Source organism: Thalassophryne amazonica, chromosome 3 (genome assembly GCF_902500255.1).
Source record: "Thalassophryne amazonica chromosome 3, fThaAma1.1, whole genome shotgun sequence".
Classification (NCBI taxonomy): Eukaryota; Metazoa; Chordata; class Actinopteri; order Batrachoidiformes; family Batrachoididae; genus Thalassophryne; species Thalassophryne amazonica.
The window spans coordinates 75,719,074-75,742,092 of NC_047105.1; the positions used below are offsets into that span (position 1 = coordinate 75,719,074).

At 40.9% G+C, this 23,019-nt stretch overlaps 1 pseudogene; it reads right to left on the reverse strand.

Annotated features, from left to right (window-relative positions):
• Nucleotides 1-1,024: 1,024 nt before the first annotated feature.
• On the reverse strand, nt 1,025-21,873 carry LOC117507792 (annotated as a pseudogene).
• Nucleotides 21,874-23,019: the final 1,146 nt, after the last annotated feature.

Here is a 23,019-nt window from a genome sequence, read left to right on the forward strand (position 1 = left end):
AGGACACCTTAGGTGTTGAGGAGCTAGTACTCTGTATTAAAAAGGGTTTTCAAATATGCCCTTACAGGCTGCCTGCAGATGTGTGGGAGCAGATATGTGGAATATCCAGACATCTATAACTATCTCATCAGTCCTTCACATAAGTACATGATGATTTGAAACTTTACTATTTTAATTAAAATTATTCAAATGATTTTAGATTTAAAGGTATTTTGCTTGAATTTATTGGACCAGAAATGTGATCTGAGAGGGAAAATCTGTGTTGATTTCTTAGGTCAGTATCAAAATATCACTTATAATATATATATATATTTATATATTATATACATATTATATATATAATATAATTTATCTGGAATTTAAATGCTTTAACTGAGTTACCCCCCACCCCAGCCCCCACCAATAACAACAAAATTGTTATTAATGTAACAGAAATAAATTGAGAGCAATAGTGGAATATTGTATTCTGCAGTGCTAGTATTTACATTACATATGTTTACACTATAAAGGAATTTACACACTACAAATGAATTGTTCATTGTTACATGATGTATTATTGCATAGTATAAGATATTATAATAATACCTTTTTTGATGTGATATGTATGTTACACGGTGTTATTAATTATTAGTGTACTTGCATATCCAAGTAAAAAAAAAATTGCACTTTCTTGCCATTTCAGGTATCTACTCCTGAGAGGCAATGGAGAATTACAAATCATTAGAAACCTACATATTTTTCATCTCGGGGGGGTGCAAGCAGTGCTGCAGACAGAGGCTTCTAACAAAAACAATTTTCTGTGCGTATGTAAGGCCATAGGTCAGTGATGCCCAACCTTTTTTGAACCAAGATTTACTTTTAAAGTGGACAGTGTATCGAGATCTACCAAGCCATATTGAAAGCATATCCACAATTTATTGCACACCAATATAATAACACAATTTCCTGGCACAAAGATGAAGTTTTAATAATAATACATTATTGAAGTAAATGTGCGTGGTGTAAAGAATAAGCACACGTCAGCCTAAGACTGGCCTGTAACAACACAACAACAAGCAACCCAAATAATACAATGCCTATTCAAGTTGGAAAAGTTGTTCCCTACTTTAGTGGGACTTCTGGCACTGAGAGGAGGAAGCTATGTCTCATAGTTAAGACAGTAGAAGCTGAGTGCCAACCTTAAGCAAGCCACAAGGTGACCATCAGTCACTGTTGATCTATATTTTGACTTGATGATTTTTATATGTGAAAAGGCAGACTCACACAAATATGTTGATCCAAAAAGTGCAGTCAAATTCTGTGCAGTTTGTTTGAGGTTGGGGTACTTCTCTTTCTGCATTAGATTCCAGAATGGGATATTCATACCAGGTGTTGCTCTGAGTTTGAGCTCAATATAATGCTTCAGTGTACGGATCTCATTCTCAATAGCACAGCTATCCAGTTTGAAGAGTGATGCCACTTTGGACATTATACAATCCACATCTATATTTTCCCAAATGGAAAACAAAGAAAACTGACAACAGGCTCAATGGATGCAAAGTCAATAAGGCACCTGTCAAATTCTGCATTTGATCATCATAACATGCACTCTCAAGCTCTGCACAGTCTTTGCCATGACACTTAAGTTTTGTGTTCATGTGTAGAAAGTTCCACAGGTCACACCTAACGTTCTGTGTGCAGCAGCAGATCTGTGTGTTCTGCACATCTCCTCCAGCTGCACACGGAATAATTGCCTCTGCAGACCCTGGCTAAAACAGAACATGCAATCTTGTTAGCCACATCTATCATGTCTTCCATATTTACAGGCTGTTGTGCTGCTAGCTGACTTTTCAATTCCTGGACTTTCCCACAGCAGAGAGGTAATTTAGCCAGGAAGTTTGCATTGTAGGTCTTCTTGAAATGTAGCTCCAAATTCCCTTTCTTTGGTAAAGCCACATTTGCTTTGCAGATAAGACAGATGGACTTGGCAATCAAATAAACAAAAACATAATCCTCCTCCCAGTCTGAATGAAAATAAGTTCAAGCTTTATAGCTTCAGCCATTGTTGCATTCACTTGCTCTACTATAGCTTCTCGTGCTCTTTCGACCCTGCACTTGCACAGATAGAAAGAAGCACCTAACCCTAACCCTTTTCCATGCAATCAACTGGAACTCGTGATCGACTGGTTGGGCATGCTGGCATATATCACCAGGTAGTGTATGGCCAACTTAAGCAGGAGTTCACTTCTGCAACGAATGTCACAGAAGACTGAATGGACCAATTAAATGTTTATAGCAATTTTTTTTTTGTTTGTAAATATTTCACGCAATATAAGCCCTTTAAAAAAGGATGGTTACATTGTGAAACTAGATTGATCTTCTGACAGTGACGCTTTAATTTCCTGTAAAACAGTGGATCCTTAATGTGACATTATTTGCCCAAAAAGTCATAAGGAAAAAATCTATTAAATGAAGCTCCTGTTGAGGATTGCTGGGGAATACGAGGTGGGTTGTTCCCTGCACAATGTGAACAATGTGAACACAGACAGTACAGACACGTCTGCAGCATTGTGCAGTTCAGTGTTTCCAATTACTTATATTACATGTCAGTGGAGTGAGGACATGAGAACAACATAACCAGGAGGTTCAGATTGTCTTGCTGTGAGTTGACAGCGTTAATTCCTTAATATTATATGTATCCTGCATTTACAGATAGATAGATAGATAGATAGATAGATAGATAGCCTATTCACAAAGGAGAGGGGCCATTTTATGGTATATTAGGCTCCTGGTTCAAAAGGTTTCACAATTTTTTTAAATGCCTAAAAACTGTTTAATAATTCATGCCATATTCCACACGGAGCTTTTTATATTGATTACTTCCCATCATTAATAAATAAATCAGATGCTTCAAGTGTAAGACTGCTTGTCTATGCAGATGAACAAATTTGCACACTCACTGTCTATCATTGAAAAGATAACAGATTATTGAGTACTTTCTGATTACTCCCTATATGTAACATGATAAATGTTATCAAAATTTGATTTCATGCACTGACCAAAATTTTGCATTGGGACAATGTGCGAGTTTCCATATGAAATTCATGTTGGGAATTATTGCACAATGTAAGAACATTAAAATCTACAAAATATCTCTGCACTGTGCAGACTGTGGGCTGCAGTCTAATCAATTCATGACTGTATAAAGTATCACCTTACTGGCTCTGCATAGCAAAAAGAAAAGTAAAGTGGTCCAAAGTCAGACCTGGCTTATCCACTGACTGAAACCTCACTCAGTAAGGGGGGTATGCAAACTCTGTGACCCCCAGAAACCTTTGATTATTTAATTAATTAAACCGTGCACAAGTACATTCAGAGCAACAAAAAAAAAGACTTATTGGCACTTATTATTTCTGACAAAAACATGACAGTTCCGTATGATTATCGATGATTGGTGACCATTATTATGCCACAAGCTGTGGCTGAAAATTGTTACACCAGAGTTAAATGTGTTCCGGTTTCCGCAGGACATAAGTTGGAACAGAAGATGGACACCTCCAAAAAAGAAAGCTTTTGTTGTGCTTGTTCTTTCAGAGTATAGGGGGCTACAAAACAAATATGCAACCCACCAAATAGACCCCATAGAAGAAGACGACAGATGGCAGAGAAGGTCAATGTCAATTCACTTCTCAGGTTTCTGCTCAGTTTATCGCATGGTGTAAAAATGACAGCTTTGACTCAGAATGAATAGCCATATTGGAACGTGAACTCTGGGTATCAGGCTGGCTTGTTGTACTTCCTTTCGCGAGCACGGAACCGCCCAGTCACGCGCAGCTGCTACCTTATCAGGGTCCATCTTAATCTCTCTCTCTGCTATGACAAACCCCAGGAACAAAACTGTAGACTTATGAAATTCACATTTTTCAGCTTTAAAAAAAAGATTATGGTACAACAAAGTCTGTAATATGGTGTGCACGTGACCGGTGTGAGTTACTGGGTCGGGAGAGAAAATGAAAATATCATCCAAGTACACGAAAATCAATTCATTCAAGTATTCCAGCAACACGTTGTTAAAAATTCTGTAAAACTGCGGGAGCGTTGGTGAGGCTAAACGGCATGACTAAATACTCGTAGTGACCAGATGGGGTGTTAAAAGCAGGTTTCGTCCCCTTGTTTAATCCTAGATAGATGGTAAGCATTGTGAAGGTCAAGAGACGAGTGGCAACGAACAGTTTTTAACTGTAATATCGTTAAGCCCACGATATTCAATACACGGGTGTAGTGATTCACCTTTTTTCTCAATGAAAAAGAACCCCACCCCTGTAGGCGACGCCGACAGTCTAATCAAACCAGCTGCTAAAGATTCCTGTATGTACTCATTCATGGCATTGCGTTCAGGTGCCGACAGAGAAAACAGCTTTCCTTGTGGGGGGGGCTTGCCCCAGTGAGAAGCTCAATAGCACAATCGTAAATCCGGTAAAGCTCAATTTGTGACCATATAACCAGCATGAACATCCTCAAATCATCAGGCACAACAGGGTTATTCCCTAAATGAACTGAAGCAGAATCCTGGGTCAACACGCTAACAATGTGAAACAGATTTTAATCTGTTGGTTTTGATGAAATCCAAATTAATGCAGCAGTATTTTGATGGCGTAGAATATCATTGAGTACATTTACAGGTAAATTAGGCAGATAATTTACACTTCATGCTGCGTTTACACATAAAGACAACAAGTCACGAATGCCACGAAGTACATTCTTGGCCGCTGATCACGAATGTGATTATTCGGGGCAGAGGCGTCAGGTGTCCTCAGGAACTGCTGCAACCTGTTACCACGCGTTATGATTAATGGCACGTGTTGCTGGAGAATTATCAGTAACCATTACGCACGATCAAGAATAGTGTTCCGTGTTGTTGCGCACTATTGTGCGTAACAGTGCAGCGCATCGTTAAGTTCTGTCACGTCGTGAACAAGGTGAATTGTCTCCACACACACACCCATATTCATCCAACCGAATTCAGATCGCTCCAGTTTTTCATAAGAACTTTGTGACCGCATTCATAGTTGGGCTCTGTGCCATGGAATGGCGCAGAGAGGAGGAGGAGACGGACAGAGCCAGATGTGGGCTTCATGCGGCTGTCGTCTCGCCCATTTTCCCAAACATCAGGCACATGCAGCAGGTGGAACACCTACAGGAGCGCGCTGAAGAGCACTGAAATTAGACTTTTAGCCGACTTGGTGTCAGCAATCAAACTGAATGCGGTGCAGCAGGGTTTAATTGTGCACACGCTTCTTCCTCCGCCAGACTGGAGGAGGTGCAGAGATGTCTGGCTGCACGTGAGTCTCTCTCGCTTCTCTGGTTGCTCAGACTGTTCTCCCGCTCATCGGTTACAACAGCAGGTGGAACACCTGCAGGAGCGACCTGAGAAGCTTCAGCAGGAACTGTGAAACGACATTTGGAGCCGAGTTTAATTGTGCGCATGTGACAGAAAACTGATTCATCGTGGCGCGCAGTGAAATGTGACGCCGCGTTACAAGTCGTGTCAAAACTTGACAGTTTCTGTGTCACTTCGTAATAACGCGTGACAGTTTGGGCTCCAAGAACCATCACAGGAACCACTACGAACGTTGTCACGTTCTATTACGGATCACTACTCATCAAGACGGATCAACACGGTCAGTTGCGACCTCCACGACGTGAGACGAAATGAGGGTGGTGTGTGACATTCGTGGAAGATGTTTTGACAGGCAAAAACATGCTCCACGAATATCAAGAATATCACGCACCAACACGCACTGTTAAGAAACCTATTCAGATGCATTAAGTCACGTTAAGAATGTCAGGAATGTGTCACGAATGACAGAAAAATGACATTCGTAACGCGTCTTGGTTATGTGTAAACGCACCTTAAGACTGGCTGACATACCTGTCACTTTTCTCAGTTTTTCAGGTGGCTGTTCCTGTGTGAAAGGATCTTAAATAGTCTGTTTCAGGTTGTTGATAATACATAATATTTTTGAAGGCAATAGAAGCTTTGGATAACAATAGGCCTGACAGTCTTCTTTTCCAATAATTTCTTAACTTATGTTCTTTATTTTACAGGACTTGTGGTATCTGGTGGTGGGTGAAATGTAGAGTAGAATGAAATCAACAGTTTTATGAATTAATAACTAATGTATTAATAATTATATTAATAACTGTATTATTAATTCAGCATATCAAAATACCCTTGTGTACCAAATTTCAGTAACCTGTGTCCCAAGATAGTGACTATCGTGTTTCAACATAGCAGCCATGTTGTAATTCAAGATGGCAGCCAACTCAGTGGTAAACCTCTTGGATCCAGCAATTTTTGAATTCAGCATTTGAAAATACCCCTGTATGCAAGCAGCCAGTTTATAAAATAAAAAGCGGACAGCCTGTCAGGATTTGGATTCAGTTTGGTATGTGGTCTGTTTTATTTTTATTTTGTTTGCTTTTGTGCTCTGTCTTCCTGCTTGGGTTTTCTCTGTCCTGCTCTTTCTTGTCTCTCTCTTGGTTCTTGGTGGTGGGCATTCCTCTCTGTCTAGCCACACCCTGGTTCTGGAAGTTTCACCTCACACCTGTTCTTGATTTGCAGCTAATCACCTGGGTGCTATATAAGCCTCACAGTTTGCTCTTCTCCTCGCCAGATTGATGTGCCTTATGTCTTCCTTCCAGCTCAGTTCCTTGTGTTTTTTGCCTTGCTGTCGTTGCCTCATTGTTTTTGACTACCTGCCTGTGTACCTCAACCTCATTTTTGTTACTGTTGCTCTTCTTGAACTGCCTTTCTGTGTACTGACTCCAGCAAACGAACCCAGTAAATGCTTTAACTCTACTGAGCTGTGTTCCTGCATCTTGCATTTGTGTCCAGCCTGCTCTGCCAATCAAACCTGATACAGAAGGGGTTTGAATCTCACCAGAGAGAACAAACTGCCCGCATGTGGAAAAACGGTTTGCAGAAATGACAGCCTGTCTATTTGTAAAGAGGGTTTAGAACTGGAGCTGCGTTCGCATTATTAGCTGAAGTGACTTGAATCTGACCTTTTATTTGTGTGCCTGCATGTGATGCAGTGTACACTTTAAGAAATTACAAATTACTTTATCTAGTTTTGTTTTGCACAAATTGATCTAGTTCACTTAATCTTAATCTAATAAACTTAATCTAGTTCTGTCAACCAAGGTATGTGGGGCCGGTTGAAGGAACTAGATTAAGTGAATATAGCAGGGCATGTTTATTCAATTTGCAATTCATGCATGTTTTGTAGAAGAGTTATACTGTAGCCTGTGGTCTTTTGATGTCAGTTTCAATTTCATTTTTTTTTTTTTTTTAGTTTATATAGCACCAAATCGCAACAAAGCTGCCTCAGGGCGCTTTACACAAGTAAGGGCTAACCTTACCAACCCCTAGAGCAAGCACACAGGTGACATTGGTAAGGAAAAACTCCCTCTGATGATTTCAGGAAGAAACCTCAAGCAGACCAGACTCAAAGGGGTGACCCACTGCTTAGGCCATAGGTGTCAAACTGATTCCAGAAAGGCCCAAGAGGGTGCAGGTTTTCTTTGTAACCACCCACTGCACCAGGTGATTTCACCGATTAACTGATTCCATCTGCTGAAACTGATGTTAATCAGTGAAATCACCTGGTGCAGTGGGTGGTTACAAAGAAAACCTGCACCCTCTCGGCCCTTTCTGGAATCAGTTTGACACCTATGGCTTAGGCCATTCTACCAAAAAGGTTTACAATACAGAACACATACAACAACACTTGATGAGAGTCCATGCAGGCGTCCAGTCCATCATTGGGGGTGGTGGTGGTGGTGGTGGGGGAGCACTCAGAGCCACTCAGTGGATCTGTTCCTGCAGCAGAGTCCATTCCGCATCTGTTACAGTAATCATCTAATCCACCACATGGATCCTGCCACATGTTGGATGGAGACAAAAAGAAAACAGAATCAGTCAGAAAGAAAAACTACACTTAAGGTATAATTGTCAGCATTAAGCAACAGGAAAACAGAAGAAATACTAAGGTGACCGCTGGCCACTAGCCCTAAGCTTCACTAACAGACCCAGAATTTAGATGAAGTTGAGGCAGAGACCCGCTCTGTTTATTAATTAATAAAATGAATTTCCAAGTGTAGGACGCATAGTACCATACTATGGCAGCATGCTAATCATAAGAGAGGGAAAATAAATGTGTCTTAAGTCTGGACTTAAGACTGATGTAGCCTACTCAGTACAAAAGACATATTTGTGAAAACTAGATATTAACATACGTTCACTGTATTTGTACATGTTATTATTTAATTCATTCAGTCATACATTAATTTTCTGCCACTTATCTGGATCTGGCCTGTAGTAGCAAGGGACCAGGCAGCTCATCCTACACTTCCCCATTCTCAGCCAAGTCCACTAACCTTTCCTGGTGGATCCCTCCAGCATGTCCTGGGTCTTCCCCAGGACCTCCTCCCAGTTGGACATACCCGGAAGACCTTTCTAGTGAGAAGACCAGGTTGCATCCTCACCAGATGCCTGAACGACCTCAGTTGGCTCCTTTCAGTGCAAAGAAGCAGCTGCTTTACTCCCAGATATGTGAGCTTCTCACCCTGCTGCAAAGAGTACCAGGTGCAGAGGTTACCCGGGAAACGCCCAGTATAACCAAACTGCACCACTCCAGCAACGCCGACACTACGGCTCACCCAGCTGGAGCCAGAGGAGAAGAGAGGGCATAACAAAAAAAAAAAAAAAAAAAAAGAAAAAACAACCCAATTGCCCCCCCATGACCCCCAGGGGACCGTCCCATCAAACCCTGGGAGGCGAAACCGAAAGAAATAAAAAAGACTAACATAAGGTTGCTTGGGTCCTTTTTTTTTTTTTTTTTGACAGAACTGCAGGGTCACGACCCAGACACTAAATAGTGTTAAACAAAAAATAAAATCCCACAAAAACCAACAAAAAACACCCACACAAAATGAACTAACACAAAACAAATCAGTGACGTATACCGTTAAGCTCAAACAAATCGAACACACCTGTTCTAACTTAAGAGCTTAACGGTAATGTGATTAAGTCACCAAAAGAGGGAGCCAAAGTGCTAAAAATGAAAAAAACCCCCTTTGGTGACAGAAAACAAACGAGCTGCATCTCCGTGCGCAGCTGTGTGCAACACACAACCAAAATGTGCTCAACTAAATAACGCCGGAGCTGATACAACAGACGCAGTAGTTATCTTTATCCTGGGAAACGTGGCTACAACTGTAACACAGGAAGCTCAACGACCCGTGCCACAGAGCTCCGCCGTGCGCGTGCACCCATTACAGACACACTCTTGCAGCTCCCGTTTAAACCTCTTATCCGGTCGGAGCGTGACGCGAAGCCGTCGCCAGTCACACTCCACCACGACCCACGGATAAGGCACAAACACAGGAACACGGCTGCAAGAGAGCACAAATCAGTATTCAGCAATGGGTCTCAAACACGCACCATCCGGGCGGAGAGCACCCGCAACTGATCCGGATAACTACTGAACGTCTGCTGCCGCCTTCCGGCGCGTTACCGTCTCTGCTACCGCTGGGTCCGTGATGTTTGGCCAGAGACTACTGTAATGTCGGACGCAGCTCAGAGAACCGACCAGCGTTTGAAGGACCCAGTATGAAATAAGCAGAGCACGGTACAAAGGCTAACTGAATTTAATACATAACAGTGATGTGATACAAAACAACAAAAGAGTGTGCGGTCTGGCGTGGTGGTGATACGGTGCGCTCCCAGCAGCGTTAACGGTCCGGAGCCAGAAGCCGTTCGGACCCAAGGACCCCGCCGACACCCCCCAGGTGGCCGCAACAAAAGAGTCTGTGAAAGAAGGAACCATTATGTGAGTCCACACTCTACACACAGAGAGACCACTCAAAGGTGTACATAAACAGCAAACACTTCCTGGCTTAATTACTAATCAGCTTCCCAACCTGCAGGCATGGAACATCCAGTTCACAAAACTCCACTGCAGTGGAAGCCGATACATGACTAACGTACAGCTCAATATAATAAGGTGTGAGGGACACCACATTTACTGACTGTATAAACGTTAGTCACAAAATCTAACGTACCTCAGGAAGTGTGCTGACGAGCGTGAGACCTCACCCCCTCCTCTTTCACAGATCGTGCATCAAACCCTGGACGTTCTCTGCATCCACTGATGATGAGATGGCTCCCGAGACGACGATCTCACCCGTCTGGTCACAAGGTCGAGTCTCTGGCAAATACACACTGTATACTCCAGTCTTAAATGCCACCATGTTCCAATCCATATAGATGCACCACAGCTGTGAGTCCTGACAAGCCGCAGGTGATCAGGGTGAGGTCCTGATAACCTCAGCTACACAGCCACTCAGTCCCAAATGCAAGCCACCTGGAAGGAAAAACAAAAGACAGAAACAGAAAGGCAGCCAGGCCCCCCAGCCATACAACACTTTTTTAAAATTAAATTTAATTTGGTTTTAGAACATAGTGTATTTTCTGATGCAAAAACACAGACAGATGGACAACAGCACATATGAACTGATTATATCATTTGATAAGTTGTGTCATTTCATGTTTTGTCTTATTGTTATCCATATACAGTGGTATCTGATGAGGAGGATACCTGCAGTCCATATGTTAAAAATGTTCAGATCTATCGATATTTTAAAATCTAGCCTGAAAAAGTTTTTTCTCAGCTGCCTAGAATTGTTGGTGGTGGGAGTTTTATTATTTAGGGTTTTATTTCTGTAGTTTCATTTTTTAATTAACTTGTGGTAGTGTGTTATTTAATTGTGTTTTGTTCCGTGAAGTACTTCTGTCAGTGTTAAATTGCTACATAAACAAAATTATTGTTATTTGTCCGAAGCTGATTTTTTTTTTTTTTTTTTTTTTTTTGACATACAATATGGTTTTCAGGTTGCTGTTGCTGTGTATTACAGGGTAACATGATCACAGCACAGTCAGGCAAATTCTCAAACTCAGAATTATTTTGAGAATTAGCAAATTCATGAAGCAAATGTATTTACAAAATGAATAGGTCTGGTTTACCAGGCAAAGGTAAATTGCACAAAAACTAGAAAAATCACAAATGTTGCATTGCTGTGCACCATTAAATATGGTGTCATGATATAACCAAGACTCTCTCAGCACTTCCAGCGTCTCTGCATCAGTGGTTCATCACATCTGAGTGGCAGCAGTAGTTATTATTGATGAGTGATGTGGTGCACTGATCAATAATAACAATGTATTGATGGAATGGACAGAACATTAGCTTACCTCTTTCACCAATATGATTGCTCATTCCAAATTAAACATGGGAACAGTAATCCTAAACAGGGAACACAAATATGTCAGAATTATATGAGAAACTGCTAAAAGTCATTTTTAAAATTGAACTTAGACTTGAATATTAATTTGTTCTGAACTGACAACAAATAAAAGGAAACAAAGGAATAATACTGACTCTATTACATGAAAACTTTAACCTCCGGAAAAGTCAGAAATAGCAACATTCTCCAAGTCTCCATGTTGTTGTTGCTAAGTGATGTGAAAGTCAGTGCTTTCTCTGTTTTTTTGTCTTTGGTTTCGGAAAACAAACCATTTTATCCATTTCAGTCGACAAGATATGATCCAAAGAGTTGTTGAGTGGTTGAATTCACAACCAACAACACAAAGAACCTTTTCCTTAAATTTATCTCAATCCTTTGAAGGAATCATCATGAAAAAAAGTGGTTAATGAAGATTAGAAGGACAAATGTCAACCACAAACACATGGTAAGAGGTCCTGATCACTAAAGTCACACCACACACGCCCTTCACTTTATGTCATCACAGATTAGAAATAACATTTAATTTACCCAGGAGAATGACACTAGTCTTACCCTGTCTTTACTTTTTACTGGTTGTTTTGACAAAATTGCTGTCAACTGCAGTGGCAGACATTAAATGATGGCGGGCACTGGTCACTGTTTGCTATTGGCTGCTCCCATCTGTTTACGGTTGCTACAGCAGTACACATCCGCGCTGGGATTTAGCACATTTTATGCCAGATGCCCTTCCGGACAACTCCAGTTTCACCCAGAGAAATAGACACAGCCCCAGGGCCTCCTAAGAGGTCCCCCATCCCAGTACTGACCAGGACCAACTTGCTTAGCTTCTGAGCTTTGACACGATCATCAGGCTACACAGAGCAGACTTGCCACAAATGATGGCTGGCAATAATTTACTTAACTGAAAGATGCCACAGCACCCATACCAGTCTGAGCCGAGCCGACGCAGTAGATGACAAACACTAAATACAATAATATTTCGACAAGCATCCTCAAAGTACAATCACAATTATCAGTAAAGTACAGTCACGATTGTCAGTATAATCACAATACTTTTGCCAAATATAAGATGATGACAATCTTGTCTCAGGCTGACTTCAAGAATGGTCCTTTACAACCATTTGAATTCCCTTTTAAATTCCTGCTCAGAATAAAAGTAAACAAACAAGCAAAGAACCTCAAAAGGCAATATTCCAGCAACTGAGGTGCCATAAAAATACTGTAAAATAATGGAAAATACCTAACACTGCAGGGAGTTTTTCATCTTATTTCATATTAGACATACAATGTCACAGTATAATTTTGTAACTTAATTGATATTTCATGTATTTTTAAATAAATGATAAATCTGTAAATGTAATATATATATATATATATAGAGATAGAGAGAGAGAGAGAGAGAGAGAGAGAGAGAGAGAGAGAGAGAGAGAGAGAGAGAGAGAGAGAGAGAGAGAGGCTTTTTTATAGTGTGGAATTCATTTTATAAAGTTAACAGACACTCCAATTCAGTAGGACATGCAGTAATCCATCTGTCTTAATGTGTGTGTGTGTTTTAAATGGATCATCTGGAGGACACCACCATCAACACATAGAAATGTCTGAGTATTAAACTCAGGTCATGCTGTATGTCACTGATACTTCAAACCCTTTGGTGTCTAATCTACGCTGCAAGGGAGACATTATCTTAGGAAAATGTTTCTCCCCTCACCTGCTCTCCTCCCCCTCTAGAAGCTTACGGTAGGTGGCAATCTCAATGTCTAGAGCCATTTTAACATTCAGGAGGTCCTGATACTCCCGAAGGTGGCGAGCCATTTCTTCCTTCAGGTGGCGGAATCTCATCTTCCAGCCTGGCTACGTTGTCTGGTAGTTTTCCAATCTCAACACCAAACTGATCCTCCATGTCACGCATCTGCCTCAGCAGAGCTTCATTCTGTAAAGCACAGTCAACACACAGAGACTGCAGCAGAGCTGGATGCAATATAGTTCCTTACAGGGTGCATTTATACTTTTTTTGTGCATAAGTACAAGTTGTATTTTAATTTAGAAAGATGGCAGATGGTGTTAGGTCTTACCGTGTTCTTCAGGGCATCAATCTCACAGTTAAGAGCCTGAATCTGCCTCCTGGACTCGTTGGCCTCCTGCTTGGCCTGCCTCAGAGAATCTGTGTTGCGCTTTGCAGACTCAGTCAAATCAGTAAACTGCAGGAACAAGTTGGCACACAGACACAGACACCACACACAAGCAGGAATGTTTGTACTGGTGGATTTGACACCCATGCTGGAGTGTCTTTGTGTGTCTTCCCCACCTTGGACTTGTACCATTCCTCAGAATCCTGCATGTTCTTCAAAGCACTGGTCTCATACTGGGCCTCTGATGTCTTCAGAGCAGCAGTCAGGTCTGGTCTTGAGGTGCTGTCCACTTCCATCTTCAGCTGTTGAGTCTGGACACTCACTTGCACATCCTGGATTTTCCTGATAATACATACACAGTATACACAATTGTGATTTTTTTTATTTTTTTTTGTCTACAAGTACTTGGCAGTGGAATCTGTATTTAAATGTGCTTTATAAATTAAATTTACTTACTATTTAGTTACTATAATTTGTCAACAATAAATAATATGAACAATTTCCCACATACAACACAGTATGTCACATTTATTTGTGTTTATGAATGGTTTTATGTAAATGCATATAATATACTACATTTCATTATAAAAAAAAACCTGTCTAGTTGGTTGCAATTTGCCATCAATAGCCCCAAGAATTCAGTTCTGGGATCCATTCTCCTCTCCCCTGCATACGCCCTTACAATGATTAATAACTTAAAATTGGATTTCATTATATGCTGATGATATAATGAATTACTAATGAATTACAGCCAAAAAGAAATTACTAATTTCTTTTTGTCTGTGCTCCTGACAGATATTGTTTTGTGGATAACAACCCACTCAATAAAAATGTATAAAAAAATTTGAATAATCTTATTCTGGCTTGACCTCCTGCTCCTCTGTCTCCTCAAATTGATGATCGTCGCCTTCAACAACGTACCAGTTTTGCTTATTGGATTAAGGTATAAGATTTAACAGCAACTAACATGTATGATTTAAGGGTGCATTAAAGTTTTTGACCTTTAAACTTAAAATTTGCATAACTATATTTAATGGAAGATAATTAATCCATTGATGGGTTACAAGCTAGTTGACAAGCTAATATGCTAACAAAAATGTTATGCGGGAAAACCACAAAGGTAGCACTACTCACCTCATCATGGAGCTTCTTCAGGAATTCAATTTCATCCATCAGAGACTCAATCTTCCTTTCCAGCTCCAGGCGGGACAATGTGGCATCATCCACATCCTAGTTATTGGATGAGACAAACTCGTCTTTAATTACATCCAGTGTTTGCCATTTGGACATTATACAGAAATTCGATCAGACTGGAGAGAGACAGCTTAGTGCAGTACTCACAGTTCATTTAATGCTCTATGAAAGGTCAGAGGTCAGATTTGATGAGATGAACAACAGAGCACGTGATGTAACAACTGGATGTATCACCCAGATTATAATCATAAAGTATAATTATGCCTGTTGATACTGTAAAGGTTGTTACATGTTTGCTCTAAAAAGCTTTCTACATATGTAGAAAGCTGAGTGTATTTGAGATTCTATGGTTCGGGGGTGGGGGGGCACTAATTCAAGCAACTTACCAAAATGTGGATATATTTTGATTGCATAGGTTGGACGAGATCATGTATGCAGTCTTGTAGGGAAATATTTTTAATAGAAATTTGTTGTAACTATACAATGTTATTTATTCCTGCTACTGTTTCTTTGAAATGAGTGGGTCAAAACTCAGGTATTCATCTACTACTCAATAGTGTACCTATTGAGTGGTCCTCCAAAACAGAGCATCGTACAAGAGTGTTTTACATGTACACTCTAAAAAGGAATGTCATGATCCTGCCCTTGATGGGCTTCCTGTCATAACACCAGGAAGAGGAGGTACTGCTGGCCCACCACCACCAGAGGGCGCCCTGCCTGGAGTGCGGGCTCCAGGCACCAGAGGGCGCTGCCGCCTCACAGGAGCAGCCGGGGTGACAGCTGTCACTTATCACCTACCACAGCTGTCACCAATCATCTGATCTTCAGTGGTATATCAGCAAGACGACATCTCCACCTCTTTGCCGAGATATCGCTCTACCAAGGAGGTAAAGTGCTCAGCCGACTGTGTGTCTTCCTGACATTAATACTTTGTTACTTTGTGCGTTGGATAGCAGACAGTGAGTATGTACAGCTGGAGACTGTGTTAGACTTTTTCCTACCTATTTGATAAGTACTCACACTCCTGCACTTACCAGTTTCTTCCGACGAGAGGTGGAGGTGGTTTTCCCACCATACGTGTTGCTGGGTGCAAACGCATCCACATTTAACTGTTTTTGTTCCTCGCCAGCAGTACCAGATCCGACAAGCGGAGGCAGTGGCCACCTGGGAGTTCGGGACTTGGCGGCTCCAGTATTCCCGGGGCTCGGTGGCAGAGGAAATCGTGTGGTTCCGGTTCTGCTTTGGACAGACGTCTCTTATCTTCGAGCCTGCCCACGTGACACATTTCGTGAATTGACTTCTTTGTCTACTATTGTAATCTGCTGTGTTTGTTGTGCTTATTCACAACAGTAAAGTGCTGTTATTTGACTTCCTCCATTGTCCGTTCATTTGCGCTCCCTGTTGTGGGTCCGTGTTCCTACACTTTCATAACAGTTATCATTGGTTTTATTTTCTGTTCATTGATTTATTTGTGGTCTTCTGTCAGTGATTCTGTAGTTTTGTCTTAGTAGCTGTTTGCCATATTGTTTTCATTTATTGTTACCTTAGTCACTTCTGTCTTAGTTTGGTTCGTTTATCTCATTTCTTGTATTATGCTTTAGTCACTGATTGCATTATTTGTTTGTTATGCTTTTGTCTGGCTTTTTCTATGAAGTATACTTTGTCTCTGGTTTTGTTTTCAGTTTATCACTTATTTTTCTGTTTAGTCATTTTTTGGCATTATCTGTTCTATTGTAGTCTGGGTTTGTTTTTGATTTAGTCTATAGGTTGTTTTGCCATTTTGTTCTTGTTATTTTTTATTCTTTAGCCATGGTCAGTTCCGTTCTAGTTTTGTCTTAGTCTTTTATGCTCTGGCTGGTCTGTTCACCTTAACATTTATTGGTTTTTGGTCATTTCTTTCCATTGGCATGTTATGTTGTTCACTGTTGGTTTTTCCTCTCTGTTTTCTTTTGTCTCTGTCTCACAGCACTAGTCTCTGTATTTTGTCCTTTCTGTTTTTCTTTCTTCCTCAGGATTATCTTTTGTTTTTTGCTGTTCAGTCTTTGTGCACGTAGTTACACCCACTTGAACTTTCCTGTTGCTTCTGTTTGCCACGCCCCCTTCCTGATTCTTCCGACACACCTGTTCTCACTTTCCTCATTTCACCCTTGTTATTTAAGCCCTCTGTTTTCACTCAAGCCTCGCCAGTTTGTTGATTTTCACAGTCCTCGTACCAGCCTTTTTTCATAGCTCTGCCTTGCTACTGCTCACGTACTTTGCCTGTGTAAAGATCTGAGCTTGCCTTTTTGATGATGCCTTTGCCTGCCGACTACCTATACCTCTGCATCATTGACTGTCTAACTGTGTACTGAATCCCAGCTCGTTTTGACTGATAAAGCCTTTCTATTTCAACTTCACTGTCTACGAGTTTTTGCATTTGGGTCACACAACCTTCTGTGCCACTGCCAGGTCACCTCCAGTTCATGTCAAGGAAATGCTGTCACAACAAGAACAATTGATGTAACAATTTACATAGATTTTTTTTAAAAGTTATTTCAACTTAGTTATTTTAACTGCCACTGAGTTAATGCCACAAGACTTCTCTATTTAAGTTGAAATAACTTTCAAAATCTATGCAAATTGTTACAATACTTTTCCTCATTGAGACAGCACTTCATTTTTTAGAGTGTACTAACTGAGATATGTTCAAAGTTATGTCCTCAAAGGAGATTCTGTAATCAGCACAGACCGTATGGTTGCCTGAACAGAATGCATGCTATTCATTTATGCGCATATCTCAGTCAGAAGCCACGCTTGACCAGAATAAACTGCAAACTCACTCTGTTTTTCAGTCTGGCAGCAACATGTCAAAATGCAAAATGAACAAAAATGCAAAAAACAGTAACTAAAAGAGCTCTATGCTGCTGCTGCTGCTACTAGTCTCATGTGCCAAGGACCTTCAATCTCTGCAGATTTCAGAACCACCAACACATCTGCTGATCAATTCACTCACTTAAACTCTGCAAAACTAATAATTTCATTGTATGGTCACTGGTCAGCAGTGTTGTGAAAGTAACTTTGAGATGTTACTGTTTAGTTACTTTTTAAGTTACTTTTTAGTTGCTTTATACAGTTACTTTATGCAGTTACTTCATGAGCAGCTTTATGCAATTACTTTATTAGAATCTGCTGAAAACTTGCAACTACTACTACTAGTAATGTAAGTAATAAGGTAACCAGTAATCTAACTTGGTTACTTTTAAAATTGAGCAATCAGCAAAATATCTCATTAGCAAAGTAACTAATAGTTTCTTTTCTGAGTACTAAATCTTAAAAATAACCAAATTAGATTATGAGTTACTATATTAATTACATTCAGCAGCTGCTGACAAGTTGTTCGCAGCTGCTAATGAAGTAACTGGATAACGTAACCGTAAAATATAACTGTATAAAGTAACTAATGAAGTAACTTTCCAAAGTTACTTTGCCAACACTGCTGGTCAGCTTGCTTTCTGTGCACATGAAAATAAAGGTTTTGTATCTTTGTGTTTTTAACTGTAACACATGGGAATATCAAAATGTTTTGATGCTTTAGATAAAAGAATTTATGTACATTGTCAACAAAATAAGCAAAGTGTTGTAACTATGAGACTTGAGGAATTGTCAAGTGCTCTCTACTAGAAGTTATATAAAAATTGTAATTTATACATAAAAATGAAGTAAAGATCCGCACAGCCGGTTAGCTCCCAAACAAATCTTGGGAATTTATTACAATTTATTATTGGATAAAACCAAATTAGGTGACAAATCACTTTCACAGTAGAATTATTAAAAGTGACATGCATCAGGTATCTTAAATTTTACAGTTTTATTATTTTTTTAATTTCTCACAGACTTGGTCATGTTATGTTCACAGTGCTCAAGGTAAGCATGCCTCATCAGTTTTGCCAGATACAGCTGAAGGTTTCTAGCCAAAAGCTGTTTAAAATTGCCAAACACACACAAAACGATACATTTACAAAATATTCAATCAATATTTGTTCAGTATATTAACTGTCCTGTTTGCTTAGTGTATCATCAAAAGCAATGCAGCTGAAGCAGCCTACATAAAAATACTACAGGGACAAACCCTGCGGCATTTGTTTGCCTTGCTGTGCACCCCCTGCACTCACTCTGTGCCATCCCCCACTTTGGGAACTACTGTTATAGGTCAACATTAGATGACATTGTGTAACGTACACAGTGAAACACTTCAGCGTGTCACTTGAGCCTGAGGACATCATAATCAGTGATATGGTTATAGCATTTACGTATATAATGTATGCATAATATATATAATATAAAGCTGACTGTATGTGTGTATGTGTGTGTGTGTGTGTGTGTTTGCTATGCACAGCCACAGTAATTAAGCAATCAACACCAAACTTGCTATGGTGACTGGGGGCACCAAGGGGGAGGTCACTGGGGCCCTTAGTTTGAAAGCATACATGCCACGCACACACACACACACACGGTCAGCCTTATATATTAGATCACGACCCGCTCAGTGGAGCCCTTATTTCCGCAGTTCATGTGGTAGCAAATATCACACTTTACTTACTACAAAGTAGTGGCTGGCTAGGTGCACTTTAATTACAATCTGAACAGACCAGCGTGCACCACTTGCACATAAAACGCACATTTTTTCGATTAAAATATACCTGCTGTGTTTGGCATGCCAGAGCATTGCAGTGATATGACGTGCTATGACCTTTTATCATCATTCACTTGAGTCTCATGAATGTCACAAACTGCTCCATGAAAATGAATTATGACAACATAAACACAATGCAGTGTAACTTACTACACCTTAACTAAAGTGACATGAAATATATAGTGACATGGCTAAAATTCTTCTCTATTACCCTGCATAGAACGGGTAACTCAGCTAGTGTAGCATTTACCTTACGGAAAGCAACCAAGTACTCTCAGCATCGGCCCGTTTCTGGGCTTCTTCATCCAACCTTGATAAGAGAAAAGAGACTTTTTCCAAACATTTACACAATTATTTCATGCATTGTTTTTAGAAAGGTGGAGAAATTAACACACAATTTTTTCAAGAACACAGATGTTGTGTGAGGTTGACCAGGGCATCAGGTGGCCAAGCTTCAGGATCAATCTGCTAATTCACAGTCCTGTTGAAAGGCTTTTGCGAGTGAGTCCAGTGGGATCAGGGGCTGCTTCTTTCCACTAATGTGGCCCATGTGCAGGTCATTAAGGTCACATGCACACACCTCCCATCATAAAGGAAATATTGATGTGGTGAATGGACACAAACTATACATGATATATGAAATGGGTGTTGGCCCAAAGAGATTTTTGTTATTGTAATGTGCGTCATTTATAGTGATTAAAAGTGTGTCGCTCCAAAAATGAAAGTGTTATTTTCAGTTCTGCCTTTAAACTCTGTGAACCCTGACAGACGTCAATCCATTAGCTTCATCAGAATATGGCTTTGTCATTTAGTGCTAATAATTCAAAGATGATTGTTGATGTACAGTACAGTCATCCACCTGGACCCAGCATGATCTGCCCTCTCACACGGCACTCGTGGACAGGGTGGCCATAAAGTAGATTAGGTGGAAGCATCACGTAGTGGGGGCCTGGTTCCTCATCTTTAATTCATGTGGTGTTACAGGGTCCTTTTGTCCTAATGGGGTCTCTGGCACCATCCCATCAGCACTGAAAACACGCCTAATAGAGTCACATTGATTTTTCCTATTCTCTGCTCGCCTGACATGCAACCTCTCCTTCTCTCGTCCAGTGTCCTCCCTGCCCTCCCCATCCCTCAGCCGGCCCCACCCTGTGGCTACTTCGCTCTGTCTGCTCCGTGTCTGCGTAACGTAACTGGGTTTGCTTATGAACATCTATAAATTTGCTATATAATGAAAGTGGTGCCATTTCCTAGCATGCACATTTCTAATCTGCTATTTATCACTGTCATTATCTGCAGACTGTACTTCTCTGTTTCTGCTTATACACACCCTCCTGTCTCCTAAAGCTACCCTGTGACATCCACTACATATCTCATGGCATTTGTGAGTCAGCATCACGAAATACACATTAATCTATTGGTTCCTGCTCTCATCACAAAAAGTGCCACATTTACGTGACGAGAGCACAAATTCATTCTGTGATGGGCACAAAATGGAAAACTGATGCAGGGGTCTGGGGGGTTATGGTTAGAGTTAGGGGGAGGGGGAAGCTAAGATAACAAAAAAAAAACCGTCACGAACATGTGACTCATTCGTTACTGACCGCATGAAATAAACTCTGAGACTAGGTTGGGTATCCAGTGTGCTGATGAGCCACGCCCTACTCTCCCATCATTACTAGCCTCAAGAACCAAGAGTCTGAGAACCCTACCCCTTATGCGCTGAAAATGGATACTGAACGGGACAACCTGAGGTCAAGATTAGTGTAAATTTGCACTTGTCTGAATCTTCTCTTTAACCACATCCTCAGTGACTTTTCATGGTCTTGTATTGAGTCTAGATGAATGTTCTTTGTATTTTTCATACATTTACTTCATGATTTCCACCAACCTCTGTTTGAGCAGGGCCAGGTCCTCTGCCAGGTTGTCCCTCTCCATTTGGTACTGGTCCCTCTCCTTGCCATGGCTTCCAGCTGGTGCCTCATCTCCCTCAGCTCCTCCTGGAAGAGCTCTGAGGCGCGGTTAGGTTGACCATTGCTGCGTTTGGCCTTTGAACTGGTTGAGCTCTTGCTGCAAGGCGCCGTTTTTGCTGCTCCAGGTAGCGCACCTTCTCATGAAGTTGGCAAAGCGGTCATTGAGCTCCTGCAGCTCAGCCTTCTCATTACTGCGAAGTGGTCAGGAACTCCTGGTTGATGGCTTCAGCCAGGGTGAAGTCCACCTTGTCGTAGGTGAGGCGAGGAGGCTGGGTGCTGGAGCGGGAACGTTGTTGGTGGTAAGCGGTGGAGCGGGCCGCCACCGCAGGTGATGCCGAACGCATATAGTGGCCCCCAGAGAGGGGCATGCGAGAGGACACTGGGGAGTAAGAGGTTTATGGAGATCTGTGTGGCTTCCAAAGGTGCGTCGGTAGGAGGTGGAGGTGCTGAACGAGTGGCTCATGGTTGAAGTGTGTTGTTGTTCTTGCAGACGGTGGAAGGTGCAGTGAGCTGGAGGTGTGAGGCAACAGGACGAGACTGAAGAGCACGGGCGGTTTTATACAGCCATCCGCACCCATCCCCCCACACATCACTCCTCCTCCACTTTTTCCTCACCCCCACCCACAATCCTCTGTCCATCGTTCATCGGTGACTCGCTCTCTTGGCTTTGCTCTGTCTCAACAGCTCCACCCTTCTAACGATCTCATGGCGAGAGGCCAGACCGACTTTCACATTCAAGCTTTAACAGGTGATGACGTCTTTTTGTGACAACCTCATTCACCCATCACACTTATACTCCCTTTGACATCTTGTGTTTGTGCTTGCTGAATAAGAACCTAAACACTCTGAGTTTTTGACTCCATTTTTTTAAAAAGTGATTTATTCTTGCTTGTCTTCTAATTCTTTCATTATATTGTCAAATATAGGTGTCACTGAATCTTTTACCTGGATCTGATTGTACAAATAAAACAATAATCAGACAGATTTTAATTTTTCTCCCTTCTGGCCTTCCCTTTCTCTCTCTCTGTCTCTCTCATTTTACAGTAATGAAATACTTTATTGATATTCTGGACATCAGGGGCAGTGCTATGACTCTGCAGTTATTCTATCCTCATCCAGTAAACTGCCACTGAGCTTTAAATGAGATTGTTTCTGGTGTTCATAGGTTTTTGGGGTGCAAGTAATGAAAGAGAATAATCAGGACCAAGAGCTAACAGAATGTAAAGAATAGTGATTGCTTCATAGCATTTTGTTTTTTTTTTTTCCATTTACTTTGACTTTCCTATATAAATGATTTTTCAGATTATAAAATATACCACATTTCACATTATTGTATAATGAAGATGCTCTGTGTGTTTGCATGACTGATTGATTTTATTATTGTATCATGCAAATATGCCCAGTTCATAAGAAGAATTTCAATGCAGCATAGCAAAGATAAATGACCAAGAACACTTTTACTTAAAACTTTAAATGAACATGCCATTGTTTTCTCCCAAGCTTAGGGACAACTGTAGCCAAATTACTCACATGATAATTAAAATGAAACAACCTTTCATGCAACCTTTATCTTTCATAATCCAAACATTTATGGATTATCAAAAAACATTTGATTCTATCAGGATATTCTCAAATGCTTATAATAGTGACACAAAGGAGGGAATTTCACTCTCAACTTCTCCCAACTCACACAGCATCATTC